The sequence below is a fragment of the Pezoporus occidentalis genome, unplaced genomic scaffold (assembly GCF_034315485.1).
Source record: "Pezoporus occidentalis ecotype Australia unplaced genomic scaffold, CSIRO_AGI_Poc_V1 ctg27, whole genome shotgun sequence".
In the NCBI taxonomy this organism is placed as follows: domain Eukaryota; kingdom Metazoa; phylum Chordata; class Aves; order Psittaciformes; family Psittacidae; genus Pezoporus; species Pezoporus occidentalis.
Window position 1 is genome coordinate 4,484,086 of NW_026914611.1, and position 17,620 is coordinate 4,501,705.

Here is a 17,620-nt window from a genome sequence, read left to right on the forward strand (position 1 = left end):
CAGGTCCATTCACATCTTGTAATCATTAATGTTTATAGCAAATAAAACTTCAATTTCAAAAAAATTCAAAACCAAAGCTTCATTTACATTAGTTGTATTTCTCAGAAATAGTATCTTTCATGTGGAAGTCCTAGCTTTCAAACTTCTCAAGCCTTACAACCCTGACATTATCAGGCTTCCTGCAGATTTTTGCTCCTATTGTAGTAACATAAGGATAAAAAGGACCTCATGGATTACTGAGTCTAGTCCCCTGCTGTGTATATAATCCTGAGCCCATTGAAGTCAGTAGGAGTTTTAGCTTGTTCTTCAGTGGTAGCATGATTAGGTCCAGCATATCTCAAAAATATTCAAATTAAACTTGGTTTTTACATGTTTTCCAAATAACTTAGGAAAGATAATATTCAAATGTCTTCGACTACAAATGTAATTGGTTCTGTATAGTAAGAAGTTCTTTTTAAATTCCTAGATCTATGACGAAAATCTTAAAAAAAGCACTAAAGAATTATTATTGTCTATGTCTAGTCATTAAAGGTCAAAGCATACCAAGCTTAGATATCTCAAGCAAAGGACAGGTTAGAGGCAGATGGCCACAGCCTTTAAGTTAATTTAAGTCCTTGTATTCCTGAGAAAAATTCTCCAGGGAAAGCAGGTATCAGAGTAACAACTATTGCAGATGTTATTTGTAGGGGACATAAAGGCCTACTGCCCCTGAAGATCTGTACTTACCCTGATTTGTTTCCTTAATTAGGTCAGAGACAAAAAATTAATCCACTGGATTAATCTTCCAGATCCACACCCTCACACAGTGTAGCTGATATATGTCAGATACTCTTTCACATCTTCTAGCTGTGTTATGAAAGGAGGAGAGCAAGGTGGACTGAAAATGAATGTTAGCTTAGAAAACATTCTGAAACAGTCAGTATTGCCCAGTTTATTTAACACTGTAAAAATTATTTGAGCAAACTTCAGTTATCTGAAGTTACTTGTCTGGTCAAAGGTGATGGAGTTTCCCTTCTGATAAACAAAGAGAAGTGGAGCACCTCTGGAGTTCAATTCACCCAAACAACCTGAATAGTAGATTTCATTCATACTTTTGATAGCATTTCCTCCCCCCCCCCCCCCCCCCCCCAAAGTTTAGAATAATAGAGATGATAAAATAAATTATTGGGTTATTTTAACTATGATTTTAAACTATGCCAGTGGTACACATTGTAGGGCATCAACACCTTTAAAGATTTTTTCCAAAGAGACTGGTAGAAATTCCAAACAAATGTATGTCATTACTCCACAAAGCAGAAAAAAAAAATGTACAAGTATGGGTATTTGAGATTACTTTAATATTAGAACAGCTGTAAATTAATTGCCACTAACAATATCTTAAAGCCATCATGAAACCTAATTAACTACAATTAGTAAATCAGTAATCTCTAATACATCTACTTAGCTAGTCATAATGAAGAGACTTTTCTAGCTAAAAAAAAGTGAATAGTTAAGATAGTGAGTTTTTGTGGATTGCTGTTACAACCTACATCAACCACAAGAAGATTAATATACATTTTAAAGAAGTTTCTAGTCATAATACAACCAATTATTCTCCTGGTGATTTTGCCACCATAAACTGCATATTTTAACTGCATATGGATTGATTTTTGAGTATTTTGTCTAAACCCAGGAAAATAACCTCTTTTAGTTACGTATTTTATGTGTTATGAATAAAAATCTTGTAATGGACAAACAAGAAACACATTTTACATAAAGTGAAAATTTTATTATTAGTATAATAATGCAGTTAAATGTTATACACTCACAATTAGTACCTATCCCTTTTTCTCACTCTCTCACTAGCCCCATGGACCTTTGGCCAGTAGTGAAAGTCATCTGCCAGCAAGGACTGGGGTCTGTAACTTGTCTTGAAATGCTTTGCTAGGAAGACTGAAGTTGATGGTTAGTAAGTAGTTTGCATATAGATTGTAGGATTGATTATTTGCTAGTTAATCCCTGTATTAGCATATATATGATCAGTATGCTAAATAATTTTTTTTTTAATCTACATTCTGTTATTTATTAATGGTTTATGTAGTGTTATTGTTTGAACTAATTTAATGTAATTCATATAGTGAATGAGTGAAATTCTTGCTCAGAACAGTTAATTACAGAGTAATTAATATGAAATAATTTCATTCATTTAACTACCGTGTTATCTCAGATTATAAACTGGAATTTCATTCTTTCAATAAAATAACTCAAACCAAAATAAATTAAAGCAATCTCATAAGACTCAAAAAATATTGCATATTTTGTAATATTGTTATTTCGCTTAACTATAATGAAGATTTTAAATTTAAAATACATCTGGTTTAATGTCAGAATCTTATGGAATACCTATTTATCAAGACAAATGTTTTGGAACTATGTAATAAATATTTCCTAGTGGATCTGTAGCTCTTAAAATTAAAATAAGCAAAAAGAACTGAGGGCTGAGCAGGTTAAAAAAAAAAAAAAAAAAAGGAAAATAAAATTCCTATTAGTCATTCATCAGTTCAAATGGAATGTTCCACATGGTGTCCCTTTCTGGTTTAAAAATATTTCAAAGAAAAACTGAAACAGATACATCTAACCTGAGACAGGCAATACTTAAATTTTTTTTTTGAGCTGTTGTATTTTAATTTTGGATGTAATTAAAGGTTTGGAGCCTAGTAGGCTTTGATACTTTGCTTCATTCCTTAAAGTGTCTGTATTAGAACAAGCACAGAACAGAAAGATTTTTCTTACAACTTCCTGATGGAAGCCTAAGTGTGTATTAAACTTCTCTTTCATTTACACGGATGGATAGTCTTTCTTTATTTTCCCTAGAGCATACAAAATCGATCTTTATACTTATTATGTCATGCATAACACAGTTTGTAATACTACTATCATTTGATATGTTGTAGTAAGTGATATTACTTGACCAATACTAGTGACCACAGACAACCTGATACCTCCCTAATCAACTGCACTATTACCTCATTTTGGCAAAATGCCTACATGGGCACTATTAGAAGCAGAAAAACAGGCAATGCTGGTGATAACACCTTTTCCAGCTTCTTAAATAGTTTTTACAAGCCATATGAGGTGGTTTGTTGTCCTGTGTGGACAAACAATATTTTCTAGGGTCAAAGTGCATGCGGAATCTCAGAACACCCCCCCCCCCCAAAAAAAAAAAACAACAAAACCAAACCAAGCCATAAACAGTATCTTCATATGAATTAGGTATCTTGGAAAACTGTTGTACACATATATGCCACTAAAGTAATTTGAAATATCATAGGTTACCTAAAATGTTCCCAGCAAAGTAACAGCCTGGATACTCAACAGCATCTAATATGACGTTAGATTCTTACATTCAGTAGACTGAATTAAGACCCTTTTCAATACTGTCAACCAAAACTAGAGAATTATCAAGAGTTGAATCAGGTTGCACTGATGACAATAAAAGATTAGATATCCAAGAAGTGGGTATCAAATGTATCCTTCTCTTGAATTAAATCTTTCCCTAGCATGAGATGCAGTTACAAAAGTATAATATTTAGTACAGTCTAAGCATTTAAGGTATTGTGATGTACCTAAGATATTAAAGAACTTTTGTAGGACTTCAGAAACATCTTTGCCCTTTTAAGTCTTCAGCTAGATTGCAGGCAGGATGTCCAGAGACTTCTCAAATGGCACCAGATACGTATGTTTCAAGAAAAGAATTGTGTCCTAAATTTTATGACTTTTTTATACATTTTTTCTTTTATTTTTTTCTTGCTTGATGTGTATGGTAGCCTATAACAATTTGTTCTAAGCATGATAATGTATATGACTTTTTTTTTAGCTTTAACTGATCAATCTGTACTTTGCATTCATGGTTTTAAACTAAAAGAGAGGATATGCCCTTTTTGCTTGCTGAAGAGGTGGCATTACTCAACTTATAGGTCACCCAAATCATAGAATAGGGTTGGAAAGGACCTTAAGATCATCAAGTTCCAACCCCCCTGCCATGGGCAGGGACACCTTATGCAAAATCATATCACCCAAGGCCCCGTCCAACCTGGTCTTGAACACTGCAAGGGATGGAGCATTCACAACCTCCCTGGGCAACCCATTCCAGTGCCTCACCACCCTAACAGGAAAGAATTTCCTCCTTATATCCAACCCAAACTTCCCCTGCTTAAGTTTTAACCTGTTAACCCTTGTCCTGTCACTACAGTCTCTAATGAAGAGTCCCTCTCTCCAGCATCCCTATAGGCCCCCTTCAGATACTGGAAGGCTGCTAGGAGGTCTCCAAGCAGCCTTCTCTTCTCCAGGCTGAACAGACCCAACTTCCTCCGCCTGTCTTCATACGGGAGGTGCTCCAGTCCCCTGATCATCCTCGTGGCCCTTCTCTGGACTTGTTCCAACAGTTCCATGTCCTTTTTATGTTGAGGACACCAGAACTGCACACAATACTCCAGGTGAGGTCTCACGAGAGCAGAGTAGAGGGGCAGGATCACCTCCTTCGACCTGCTGGTCAGGCTCCTTTTGATACAGGCCAGGATACGGCTGGCTTTCTGGGCTGCAAGCGCACACTGCCAGCTCATGTTCATTTTCTCATCAACCAACACCCCCAAGTCCTTCTCTGCACGGCTGCTCTGAATCTCTTCTCCGCCCAACCTGTAGCTGTGCCTGGGATTGCTCTGACCCAGGTGTAGGACCTTGCACTTGGCATGGTTAAACCTCATGAGGTTGGCATCACCCCAGCTCACAAGTGTGTCGAGGTACCTCTGGATGGCATTCCTTCCCTCCAGCACATCAACCGAACCACACAGCTTGGTGTCATCGGCAAACTTGCTGAGGGCGCACTCAATCCCACTGTCCATGTCAGCGACGAAGATGTTAAACAAGACTGGTCCCAACACCGATCCCTGAGGGACGCCACTCGTTACTGGTCTCCAGCCGGACATTGAGCCATTGACCACAACTTTTTGCGTGCGGCCATCCAGCCAGTTCTTTAGCCACTGAGTGGTCCATCCATCAAATTGATGTCGCTCCAATTTAGAGACAAGGATGTCATGCAGGACAGTGTCAAACACTTTGCACAGGTCCAGGTAGATGACATCAACCGCTCTACCCCTGTCCATCAGTTCCTTAGCCCCATCATAGAAGGCCACCACATTGATCAGGCAGGATTTCCCCTTAGTGAAGCCATGCTGGCTGTCACCAAGCACCTTGTTGATTTTCATGTGCCTGAGCATGCCTTCCAGGGGAATCTGCTCCAAGATTTTGCCTGGCACAGAGGTGAGACTGACTGGTCTGTAATTCCCTGGGTCATCCATTTTCGCCTCCTTGAAAATGGGGGTTAGATTTCCCTTTTTCCAGTCATCAGGAACTTCCCCTGACTGCCATGATTTCTCAAATATTATGGCCAGCAGCTTCGCAACTTCAGTTGCCAGCTCCTTCAGGACCCGTGGATGGATCTCATCAGGACCTATGGACTTGTGCACGTTCAGATTTTTAAGATGGTCTCGAACCAGATCCTCTCCTACAGTGGGTGCAAGGTCTTCATTCTCACAGTCCCTGCGTCTGCCTTTCAAGACTTGGGTGGTTTGGTCAGAGCCTTTGCCAGTGAAGACTGAGGCAAAGAAGCCATTCAGAACCTCAGCCTTCTCCAAATCCCGTGTACCCTGTTCTCCTGAGAGCTTCCTGAGGGGCCTACATTCTCCCTAGTCTGTTTTTTATTTGCTACGTACCTGTAGAATCCTTTCCTGTTATCTTTAATACCTCTCACTAAGTTTAATTCTAACTGAGCCTTAGCTTTCCTAACCTGGTCCCTAGCTTCTCGGACAACATCCCTGTACTCTTCCCATGCCATTCCCTTTAACCCTGACCCACAAACATTTTGTCAACTGCTCACCTGTCCCCAGACATAGTTGCATGCTCTCCAGCCTATCCCTAACATAAAGGGCAACTCCCCCTCCCCGCCTGCCAGGCCTTTACTTCCTAAAGAGCCTGTAACCTTCCATTCCAACACTCCAGTCATAGGAGCCATCCCACCATGCTTCTGTGATGCCTATTATATCATACCTCTGTAGACGTGCACACATCTCTAATTCCTCTTGTTTGTTCCCCATGCTATGGGCATTTGTATAGATGCATCTGAGCTGAGCCCCAGCTGAAGCCAGCTCATTGGCTGGAGCAGCTGGCATATCTCTACATTGCTCAGAGCATTTATTATAGGTGCTGGCAACTGACTGTGTGTGTTGGGATGGAATGATGCCCCCCTCCCCCAACACATCTAGTTTAAAGCCTCCTTGACCAGTCTGGCAAGCCTCCTACCAAAACTGCTCCTTCCCTTCTTTATCATCAGATCAGCTCCACCAGCCCCCACTAGACCTGGCCTACAAGCTTGGGTCCTGTGTTCAAGACACCCAAACCCCTGACTATGACACCAGCCTTTTAACCATTTATTAACCTGGCTAATCCTCCTAGCATTTTTTAGACCCTCCCCTGTACCCTGGAGAATTGATGAAAAGACCACCTGAACTCCAGAGCCCCTAACCACTTCCCCCAGGGCTCTGTAGTCCTGTATGTTCCCCAGGCCATTACTATCTATATCCCTCGCACCCACATGTATCACCAGGCGTGGGTAATAGTCCATGGGACTTACTAGAGCAGGCAGCCTCTCTGCCACATCCGTGATCCGTGCCCCCCGTAGGCAACACACCTCCCTTGAGATGGGGTCTGGCCGGCAGACGAGTGCTTCTGTCCCTTTCAGTGTAGAGTCCCCTACTACTACGACCCGCCGCTTTTTCCTAGCAGCACCAGTAGGGATCTTCTTTAGCAGTGCACCACCCGGCTGTTTCTGGCTCGAGTGCATTTCCTCATTACCCCCCTGCAGGACAGCAAAGTGGTTCTGTGTAAGGACAGGGGATTTAGGGGGAAGCCCCTTGCTTTGGTTGCCCTTTTCCTTCTTTTTTTTTTGTTGGTTTTTTTTTTTTTGTCACTATTTCCCAGCTTCCCAGGTTAACGGCCTCCTTCTTTCCTTCATGAGGTGGAGGTGAAGCTCGAGTCTCCTGCACAGTTTGGGCATGGAGCAAGCATTCCTGCTTCCTCTCAGCTTCCCTGACATCTCGCAGCCTATTAACAGCATCCCGCAGCTCAGCCACCTGCTGCAGGAGGACCTCCACCAGGGAGCTCCGAGTGCAGCCCTGCCCGTTGTGCACCATTCCCTCACCAGACCAGTGCAGGCTGTCTCTACACTCAGAGCTCTGCACTGCAGCCTCCCCTCTCATCGGCTCTGTCTGGGTGCCTATGCTGGCCACCGCCGGGGCAGCCAGAGCAGAGCTGCCGGACAGGGCCCTGCTCATACGACGAGTGCTCGCCTGCTCGCCTGCCCGCCTGCTCGCCTGCCCGCGCGATTTGCCGCACAAACTGCCTTGCCTGGCTCTGTTCACCGCGCTCCCTGGGGCAGGTTTTTACCCAGCCAGGGCTGGTGCCGCTGCTTCAGGCTCCGCCCCCTGTGAGTCAGCTGCTCGCTCGCGTCAGCTGAGCTGCCGGCTCCTGGGCAGGTCCTGTCGAGGACTTGAGGCTGCCTCGGTGGATGTCGTCGCTCTGAGTTGAGGCTTCTGGACGCTGATCTCCCCCCCGCTCCGGTGTTGAAGGCGTTCTCGCTCGAGCTACTCGCCTCAGCAATTGAGATTTAAAAGACCAAGTCAAAATATGTTCTTTATTTTTATAACAATGTTGATTTTCCTCCCAACAGTCTGTACAAAGCACTGGTTAGAAGATGTGTCTTAAATATAACCTGATGCAAATAAGAGTAAACTCAGCAATAAAGACTATCTGAATTTTCTGTGAAAGATCTCAGACCTGTTTGAGTTGGCCCTGTCTATCAAGGTCTGACTTGAACAGAAAGCTCCTCTAGCTATATATCTAGTTATCTAGATGATCTATCGATCATCTTTAGTAAGATCAAAACACTTCATATAAGTAAAAGTATTCAATTTTTGTTGGTGTTTTTCTTCTTTATGGGACCAATAGTCCCTAGAATGCTCATGTGCATAACTCAAACCTTGCCAGCAGCTTCTTTGTATGAGAACAGTGAAATTTGTTCACACCTGAGAACATCTGTATGATCTTCCTGAATGTCCATGGGGAAGGTTCTTAGTTCAAAACTTTTGTTATCCATAGGTGTTTATAGCTGAAACACTGTCATTTTCTTTATGTTCATTTTCTGTTGTAGCATGTTAATTTTCAGAACATCTTTTTATATTAAGGTCTCATTTTTCTTACCACTAAAAATGTTTAAACATGCATCTGAAACTTTGTATGTATCTGGAAGCTCCTCCAGCAGTTCCTTCATTGCTTAAGGAAAAGGGAAAATTATATTTGGAAAAGCATATATAATTTAAACCATTGCTTGTTATTTGTTTTCCCTCAACAAGTGCTGCTTCAAATTATATAAAGCAGCTTAAAGGAAAAACTGTAATAAGATAATAAATTCATTTAGGTCTCTCTAATTCTTTCTGCTAAGATATCAGAGTAGTTAAATAATGAAATGTTCCTTTTTAATTGCAGAGTTTACCTAATTGATATAAATCCATATTCTCTCTTTGAAATAGAAAAGAATTTTATAGCACCTTTATTTAAGTAAATTAAGAGCAAAGTCTAAAACATTTAAATGTATGTAAATCCCAGAGTTAAAAATGGATTAAGTACCACTTAAATCCCCATGATGAATTATAATTACACCATGATGTAGCAAGACTTCACTTGCAGATGGAGCGATACACTCCACTCATAAGAGAGAAGTAGCAGTATGTTTATTGATATAAAACAGTAATTTAACAAAGTTTGATAGTAAATGCAGCAATGGTTTAACAAGATGGGATGGCAAGGTACGCTTGAGTACCTTGAATATTTACTCAGGTATTTACTGCATATAGGGCAGAGTCAGACAAAACTGTCAGGGGACCCTCCTGTTGAGTCATGAGGTTCAGAAAGGACCCCTTGCTTTCTAAGTTCCTTCTCAGAGGGGAATCTAGGTGCACCTGTATCTATACTTAGTCCCAGACTTGGTCAAGATTTTATGTTCAAAGGATTATATGTGCACAGTCAATCTTTTACATCACTTAACTAAGATTTCAGAGTTTAACATGCTATTAATCACTTACTGAGGATCTGTTGTGGCAAGGGATCTCTCAGCCTTGAGGAGTAACACTGAGAGGCATCCCTACTCAAGGGGACATCCTGGTGTGTAGCCCATTGCATGCAGGAGAGCTCAACAGGCCTGGGCTGTTCAGTATTTACGGAGTAAGATAGTTAACTTATAACCAACTGCAGAAGTTAGGGTTATTTTTCAAATTTAGTTTGAGTCAGACTTTGACCAGGACTGAGGTGTCAGCGGTGGGAGGCACCTCGCTGAAATAGCTCTTGGCTGTTGTGCTGTTATCTCTCTCCCTGGAATCCACTTTGAGTCTGATGCGGCCATCATTACCACCATCAATGAAGATTATCACTTGAGCAGAGTTACAACAAATAAATTTCAGGTGGGGGGGGAGGGGAGGTGGAGGGGTGAACACAGTGCCACAGTACAGATCCACATCAGTATCTTTTATAGTGTTGGAAGAGGGATTCTGGTCATCCTCTTCAAGCAATACTGACATTTCTTCAGCTGTCTAATTATGACTGACCTTTTCCAATGCTGATTTCACTCTTCAACACAAATGTGATTACTCTTTTTTTAGTAGGTTCTCTTAAGTGTTGCCACTCTAGTGTGAACATTATCAGAAAAATGCTTGATGTCTTCCTTTTTTTCATTAGAAAATATTTTGCTGCTCTTATTTTTTTCCTAGACTCTTATATTTTGTACATATAGGTATATCTTGATAAGGGTAATAAGCATAATTGTGGCAGATACCTTTTAAAGGCAGGTCTTAGATGCCAGAGGATAAATAAAAAATCATTATTATGATAGATGTTGGCTAAGATGCAGATTTGTGTATTTGATAACTGGATTTGATATCTCTGGAAGAGCTCATGCTGATCACTTACTTCAGTAAAATCAGATGCCTAAGGATGCATCTCTGCTGTACTGCCTGAGCTAGACCCGAATGAACTGGTATGTTTACACAGAACAAAACCACTGACACACAGACTAGAAGCAGTATAGCTGCACCCAGGTAATATTACCTCAGAGAAAACTGACCAAGGCCTAGCCACTTCGTGTGGTATCTGTATCGTTTTAGCACACAGGTAGTTTGCACAAGCATATGTGAATGGCAGTGCGTTGTGTGACATGCACTGAAACCCTTAGGAAGTGAGCCCAAGCAACCAGCAGTTGTGCAGGAAGTAAGCCACTATCACTCAGACGGTTCAGCATGTCTTAAATTAATCCATTAATACAGGGATACGTGTTGGAAAATCTCCACAGCCCAGAAAGCATTTCTTATGGAATATCTAGGTTACTTTAAAAAGCATTGTGGTAATGGAGCTGCCTTCTTTTCATGTATTTATGAGACACTCAAGATTCAATTTGTTACACTTCTTTAGGAGATTCAAACCTACTTTATTTGCCTAAAAAAAAAAAAAAAGCTTTAATCATCAAGCTGTAGATGGGGTTGAAATTTAAAATAATGTTTCCAGAGCACTAGGCTTAGACATATCCCCAAGGAGCTACTTCAGCAATCTCAGTGTAAATCGACACTGATAAATGGAAAAGGACTAGTAACTCAATGTCTTCTCATTTTCTACAGTAATTAATTGTTAGGTTGCTACATGTAACTGGCTGTCTCTGAGACAAACCTTTAAGGAGTGCTAGCCTAAGCAGTGTGGATGTGATGTAATCACTATCATTTGACTTCAGGTTCTTAAAAAAGATGCTCCATTGCACAGAATCTGAATGAGATTTGAGTAGATAGGAAATACATTACTTCGTATTACAATAGGAATAATAATCACTTTCTACTTGGAGCTTTCATTTGCAACAGAGCCCCTAACAAAGTTTATCATACCCAACTTCTGGATTTTTAGAGGAGGAAAGCGTAAATCATAAAAGAGAAATTCAGATTACCTATTACACTCATAGCAGCAATCCCAATGCTGAAAAAAAAAAAAAAATCTCTGCAGTAATTATAAGGAGATTAGAAGTATCTGATATTTGAATATGTTGTTTACAAACTGTGAGCTACTAAGGCGTACATCCACAAAGAACGCAGGAAGCTTTGTGGATGCTGACTTAAAAGTTCACAGTGCATGGCAACACCTGATTTTTAGGCGTCTTGCCTTTTCCAAGAACCTACATCCCAAATTACTTACCAAGGCTACTCTTACACTCACGCTGGGGGAGAATTACGTGCCCAAGAATGAGAGCCATAACTGGCAGTTGAGTGGGAGTCACATATAACAGATTACAGAGTAAATCATAAGTCCTTCTCTCTTTAAGGCTTAATTATGTAACTGTAAGAAAGCAGTTATCTACAGTCAGGATGCCCAACAGAGTTTAGACAGTCCTTAGCTGCCTAGACTTTATAGTGAAAACGAAATCACTTAGTATAACAGAAGCTAAATAAAGAAAGATGTTTGCCACTTAACAGCTAATCTTCATTTCGTATGCAACTGCCTACAGGGATGATTAATCAGGATTTAAATGCTTTTTTCTTTGCAGAACAAGTACTTAATATCTGGACAACAATGAAGAAAGTGAAGTGCAGAAATACATTATAAAATCTAACAGTTTTGAGCATAAATGTTTTACTTGTACAATAATGTTCCATGGGAAGGAACATAGTCATTTCTCAGCCATCTTTTTCAACTCTGCATTTCAGTTCTGTAGTTGAAATAAAAGCTCATTTAAAGTCCCCATTTTATATGTCTGCAACTGCTTTTGCTTCTCAAATAAATAACAAGTCCGACTCACTTTACTTTTCTGATTCCACATGCACAGTTTCTGTTAGAGATGTAAAAATGCTTGGAAATTAAAAAAAAAAAAAAAAGAAAGAAAGAAAAAAAAGAAAAAGAAATCATAAAGACATCTCTTTACCAGCTCGAAAGACATTTTAAGATTTCTTACAGAACCTCTTGCAAGATTATGAGGTGGACAACAGAAGGAAACATGCGTAAAATACCTAACCTTACATCTCATCTATTCCAAATGACAAAGATATGTCTCTTTCAGAGTGAAGAAATCTAGCATTTTATCTAGCCAGAATAATTTCATAAGCTAGTCAGATACTAAGTTTTTAAGTGATCAAGAAGACATATCCAAGATTTAGTTTTTACATCCTATACACTTAATTTTAATCTAGAAGCAATTACCATATTTTTAAATAAAGCCCTAATCCCAAAATGGCCACTGAAAAACCTCTTTTATTTTATGCACAGGAGCTATTCATTATTGCAAAGAATGTTCTTGATAATTATTTTTCTTGTCATAGACCATTGCAATGGTATTTTTAAAACCATAAATTTGCCCCTCTTCAGAATATAGTGTTAGGCACAAATGAAATATAGTGCAGTATGGAAAAAGCACCATGATGTAATGACATCTCTACCTCTCCCCTGCTTTCCCTCTGCTCTCCTTTTTTTCTTAGTATGAAGATATTTCTTTCTTTTTTATTATTAACTTATACCCCCTCAGAAGTGTGAAAGAAATGTGTTTTGTTTGTTAATAAAATATTTTTACAAGATCTGAAATATGTGTATATTTATATATATATTAATATATTTTTATATATATACATATGTATGTATATATATATATATATATATAAAGGGTCTCTGATTCACAGAGAAGGAAAGTATTTACTTTTAGTAAAGAGAGTAAATCCTCTGGGATTTGAATCTTTGTCAAAGTAAAATGAACAAGTAAGAATTTAGCACTGAAATACCCAAAATCCCTCAGTAAGTAATAGAGAGAACCTACATAAGACTAACTAGACACTTAGGATGATCCACATAGCATATATTAATTCTGCACTAAACTTTAGATGCAAATATGGTACTCAAATTAGGAAATCTTAATCCTATGTCAAGCCCCATCATGTACTTTGAATAATGAAATTAACATTTAATTTTTAAAATTCACACACTGCAATTCTCAATGGCTGTTTTCAGTAATAAATCTGAAGATCTGTGTTCTTCAGAGTTCTCGGTTTGGTGTTTTTTTTTATTTTGGGAGTGGGGTGTTCTTTGTTGTTTTTGTTTGTTTGTTTGTTTTTTGTAAATAATGGAAGACTAAGTTTAAGAACTAAAATGAGTAAATCTAACCCTAGCTCAAAGAAGTCATAGCCTATTTACTTTATGTAACATATGACATTAAATGTGGTTTGGGTTTCTAGAGAGTTCTGACATGCGATGACTCCTGGTGCGATCACGATTTCAAAACATGGTTTCTAGTCCCTTTTAATAATAGAAATCAGTAGATTGTTATCATTGTCAACTAAACAATAGGACATGAAAGGCAGGTTGAAGCCTTTATTCAGAAGAAAAATAAGAATTTTCCCCCACAGAAGAGACCTCTGTGTTCTCTATTCAGAAATGCTTGGGACTGTATGGTCTTTCTGAGTCAAATATTACAGTGATGCTAGTTCAGCAATAACTTTTGTATATCTGTCAGAAATCCAAATTAAACCTTTCCATTAAGACTTTAGTTGTAGCATTTCCAAACACAGTTTAAATAATCCAATTGGGAATAAGTATTTTATGGAAGAGTGATCCACGGTTTACATTGGTACCATTTATTCCTGTATGATCATATCAGACGGTTCAGGGAAAGACTCATAAATTACTGTCATGTATCGTTATTGTCTGTCCTTTTATGCTGAATGCCTATTCAAAGACTGGATGGTGATCAAAATAAAACCAAAACCACTTTCTCAGGGAAAAGAGAATAACTGCTTCAAAATGTACCAGTGCAAGGCAGTGAGGATAAGAGCACTTGGACTAAATGCTGTTTCAGGATGCGTGGGCTGCAAGCAAAAAGGCATACTAAAACTGCAAATACCTTTAGCACTATTAAAGCACTTGACCCTATTCAGCAATACATAAAGGACTCCATAGTTCCTGTTTTAACCTCCACACACACAGGCTTTTTTTTTTTTTTTTTTATTCGATGGAAACCTGTATTCTCTGCAGGAAGATTTAAATGTGGGCATGAAACAAGTTTGGCATTTGCCTAGTTCCATCTGCTATTTCTCCAAATCTGGAGAAAATACAGTTAGGCCAAATAGCAAAGCTAATAACTAAGATTTTAGACAACAATGTCTTTGGATTTATCAGCCTGAAGCCAGAATAACTTCTGAGCATGCTGAGATAGATTTCTTATAAACAGTACATGCATTTAGAGAAATATTCTAAATATTATAAATGAACAGACTAAAACCTAACTAAGCTTTTGGGAATTTTATCAAGGTAATTAACTCAAAAAAAAAAGATCAACAGTATCTTTAGAATAAAAATATTTCATCATGGCAGAAAGGAGACGGAAAAAGGTAAGAGCAGCATAGAAACAACATGTGCCTTTCTATCAAAAGAACACTTCCTTAGCAGGTATTTCTTTGCTTTTGTGTTTTTCATTAAAGTTATTTCAACAGCAGCGAAAATTCAGGCTTGCACTTTGTTATTAATCCATAATGAAAGAAGCAAGAGAGAGGTGTTTTTTTGATCCTTTTCACATTAAAGTGTAATGCAGGCAAGCAAGCTTTTTTTCATTCTAAGGGATTTTCTTTCCCTGTAAACAAATGGAATATCTCATTTGCTCAGACAGATCAGTGATGATGTGTGTGTAGCTGTATGTACCTACTGTGGAGGTATTTGCAACTGAGTTTAACAGCTAAAGCCAGCAACCGAGAAGCCACAATGTTCTGTGGCATCATCTTTGTGACTTACAGAAAAAGATCATTACAAAGAGACACCCCACGCCATTGCCCTCCCTGTTTCAGCCACCAGTTTGAATTCTTGCCACATCTCTGATTTATAATTGCATTTTCTACCCTTTAAAACTGGTTAAGCAGGAAATTGTTTTGGCTGGAATTACATAGGCACAAGGTTCTTCCGCAATTCTCAGAGATTGCATCTGGATGATTATTTAGTCTGTGTTATTTCTACAAGAGGCTTTAGAGGTGTTAACAGCTTTTTGAAAAAGACAGGACAGTGGTACATTCCTTTATTTGGATTTAGCTGGTTTTATAGTTTGTGCCCTAATGATATAATATATATGAGGGTTTTTTTTACATAATACTAATATTAGCATAGGAAATAGTTGTTGATAAGTCTATTACTCCAGCTTCAGTGAAGCTAGATTTGGAGTTCTCACTCCATGCTGTTTTTAACTCATCTACTTTTATTTATGATATGGGCATCAGACTTGCTGTTGCCACAGGCAAAATGGATTAGAAGCAAAAAGCAGCAGCTAAGCACATACACATACAGTCTCATTTGCAGAGTTCCAGCAAGAGCATAACTGTGTTCATTCACTTCAGCCAAACTGCTTTTCTGCCAGGCTTGCCTTCCAGTTCTGGTGTTACTGGCTCATGACACCATCCTAAATACATTAAAATCCTGTTGTAAGGCTATCTACCTGGTTTGTCACTCAGCCATGTGAGCTAGGGGAGGTCAAGTGTGTGGGTTGTCTTTGGACACGATTATTGTATCAATACAGCCAAGGTTGTTTTGTTACCCATTTTAGTCTCTAATAATTGAAAGGAAAACCATATATGTAGACAGCAGCGGCACATTCTACTCAGCATTGTTTGAATTAAATGCAGAAACTCTGAAAAAAAAAAGCTCAGTGAGTCCTTGGATCATTTTAACTGCTCCCTTAAACTCTATATCTAAGACTGATTTATTCGATAAAATGCATCAATGGCAGTAGAAGGAAAATAAAACATTAAACACAAATAATAACCCAGAGGTAACAGACAAATTTAAAGCCATTTATTACAGCTTTTTTTATATACAGGAAATTAATTTGGACTCAATGTGGAATAACCATGAGGAATCTTACTGTCTGTATGATCTAATTTCAGAGGAAGTTTACAGTATTCAAACAGACCTAAACTAAGATGGTGGTGTTCTCAAATCCCAAAGAAGTTTTCAAAACCTGAATATACAAACTTTTCAAATTGAACTTCTCAATTCCCAGTGTACAAACATTTACATAGGAAGCTAATGAGTTTAGGTGTTACATAACTGATACCAGATTATTAGATAGGGTTATTGGGAAAGGTGTTTGTCAGCAAGTATTTCAGGGTGTCTTCCTCTTAAATCCTATCTCTTCAAATCCATTCAGAATTCTAATATATGTAGACACTGTCAATGATGAAGTCTGGTGCAGAAAGCAAACCAGCTCTGATAATTTAAAGCAAAATCTTACTTACACTACAAAGGTCTTATATTTCTTACTCTTCCCTGGAGTTTGGCATATTCCTTGTGAACAGAGGTATCCAAGATTTTCTGTTTTTTCTCAGACAACATTGTAGTACATTTCTGAGCTTTTATAAATAGAAGAGATTTTTTTTGACAAATATTTTTAGAAACTTGCCAACATAGATTACTCTAATGGCATTGGTCTGGAATAATACAATGGTAGTATATAGCATAATCTTGATATTTCAGCTGAAAAAATGATACTTTAAATGTTCTTCAGCATTCAAGTTGCAGGTAGAGAAACTACTTTTAAAAATGATTCAGTCTCCTGTAAATTATTTAACAATCAACTTTTCTTTGTTCTGCAGCAGAAAATTGTACCTAGACAAAGAAAAACAAGTCAGGATCTGAGCCAGGGTTCTAACATTTTCATCTGATGAAAAATTCAGATACACAGATATTGCATTTTATTTTAAGATTACTGTATAAGTAATCTAGCTACATTTTGACTTGAAATTTAACGACCAGTTTTTGGATGTACCGTAAAAGGCTGTAATGACATGCTCCATATTTCAGAAAGTATGCCTGCAGCAGTTCTCCAGCAATGTAGTGTCTCACTGTCTCCAGTGTCTCATTGTCTTCAGTGTCTTCAGAAAATTCACCATTTTGTAAGTGTGGTGGATTGCACAACTTTCCAGCAGAAGTAAAAAAATCTCATATTTTTATTTTGCTCTGTAAGGGGTTACCATTCAGTCAGTTTTTTAATGAGCTTCATCAACAGCATAATGAGCTAAGAACATCTAGACCAGATGCACATTGAGAGTTATTGATAAGTAACTGGTATGCCACTCTCGTAACCTGCCCTTTCATACTCTACATTCTTTCACGGTGAAGGCATGATATCAGTCTTATGATATCAAACACGGCAATATCTGCATGCATGTACATCCTCTGGAATATCCTATCCATTATAATAGAAAGGTGATATAAAGTGGGCTCCTTTGTGAAAGGTAGTAATCAGCCTGAAGTATGACATTTAATAGAATATTAATAGCTTCAATCTTTTTTTTAAGTCTGATACTGGTCTTCAAGTAGATGCCTTGAAAGAACTAAGGAAGGCAGAACAATTTTGTCCATGGATGTTTTCTCCAATAATGTATGTCGCTCTTTTCATTTATATCTGCTAGACTCTCTTTTCCATTTTAGAGAGTTCAGGGTCACAAAACATTTATTTGCAACATTTAACTTCTTTAAT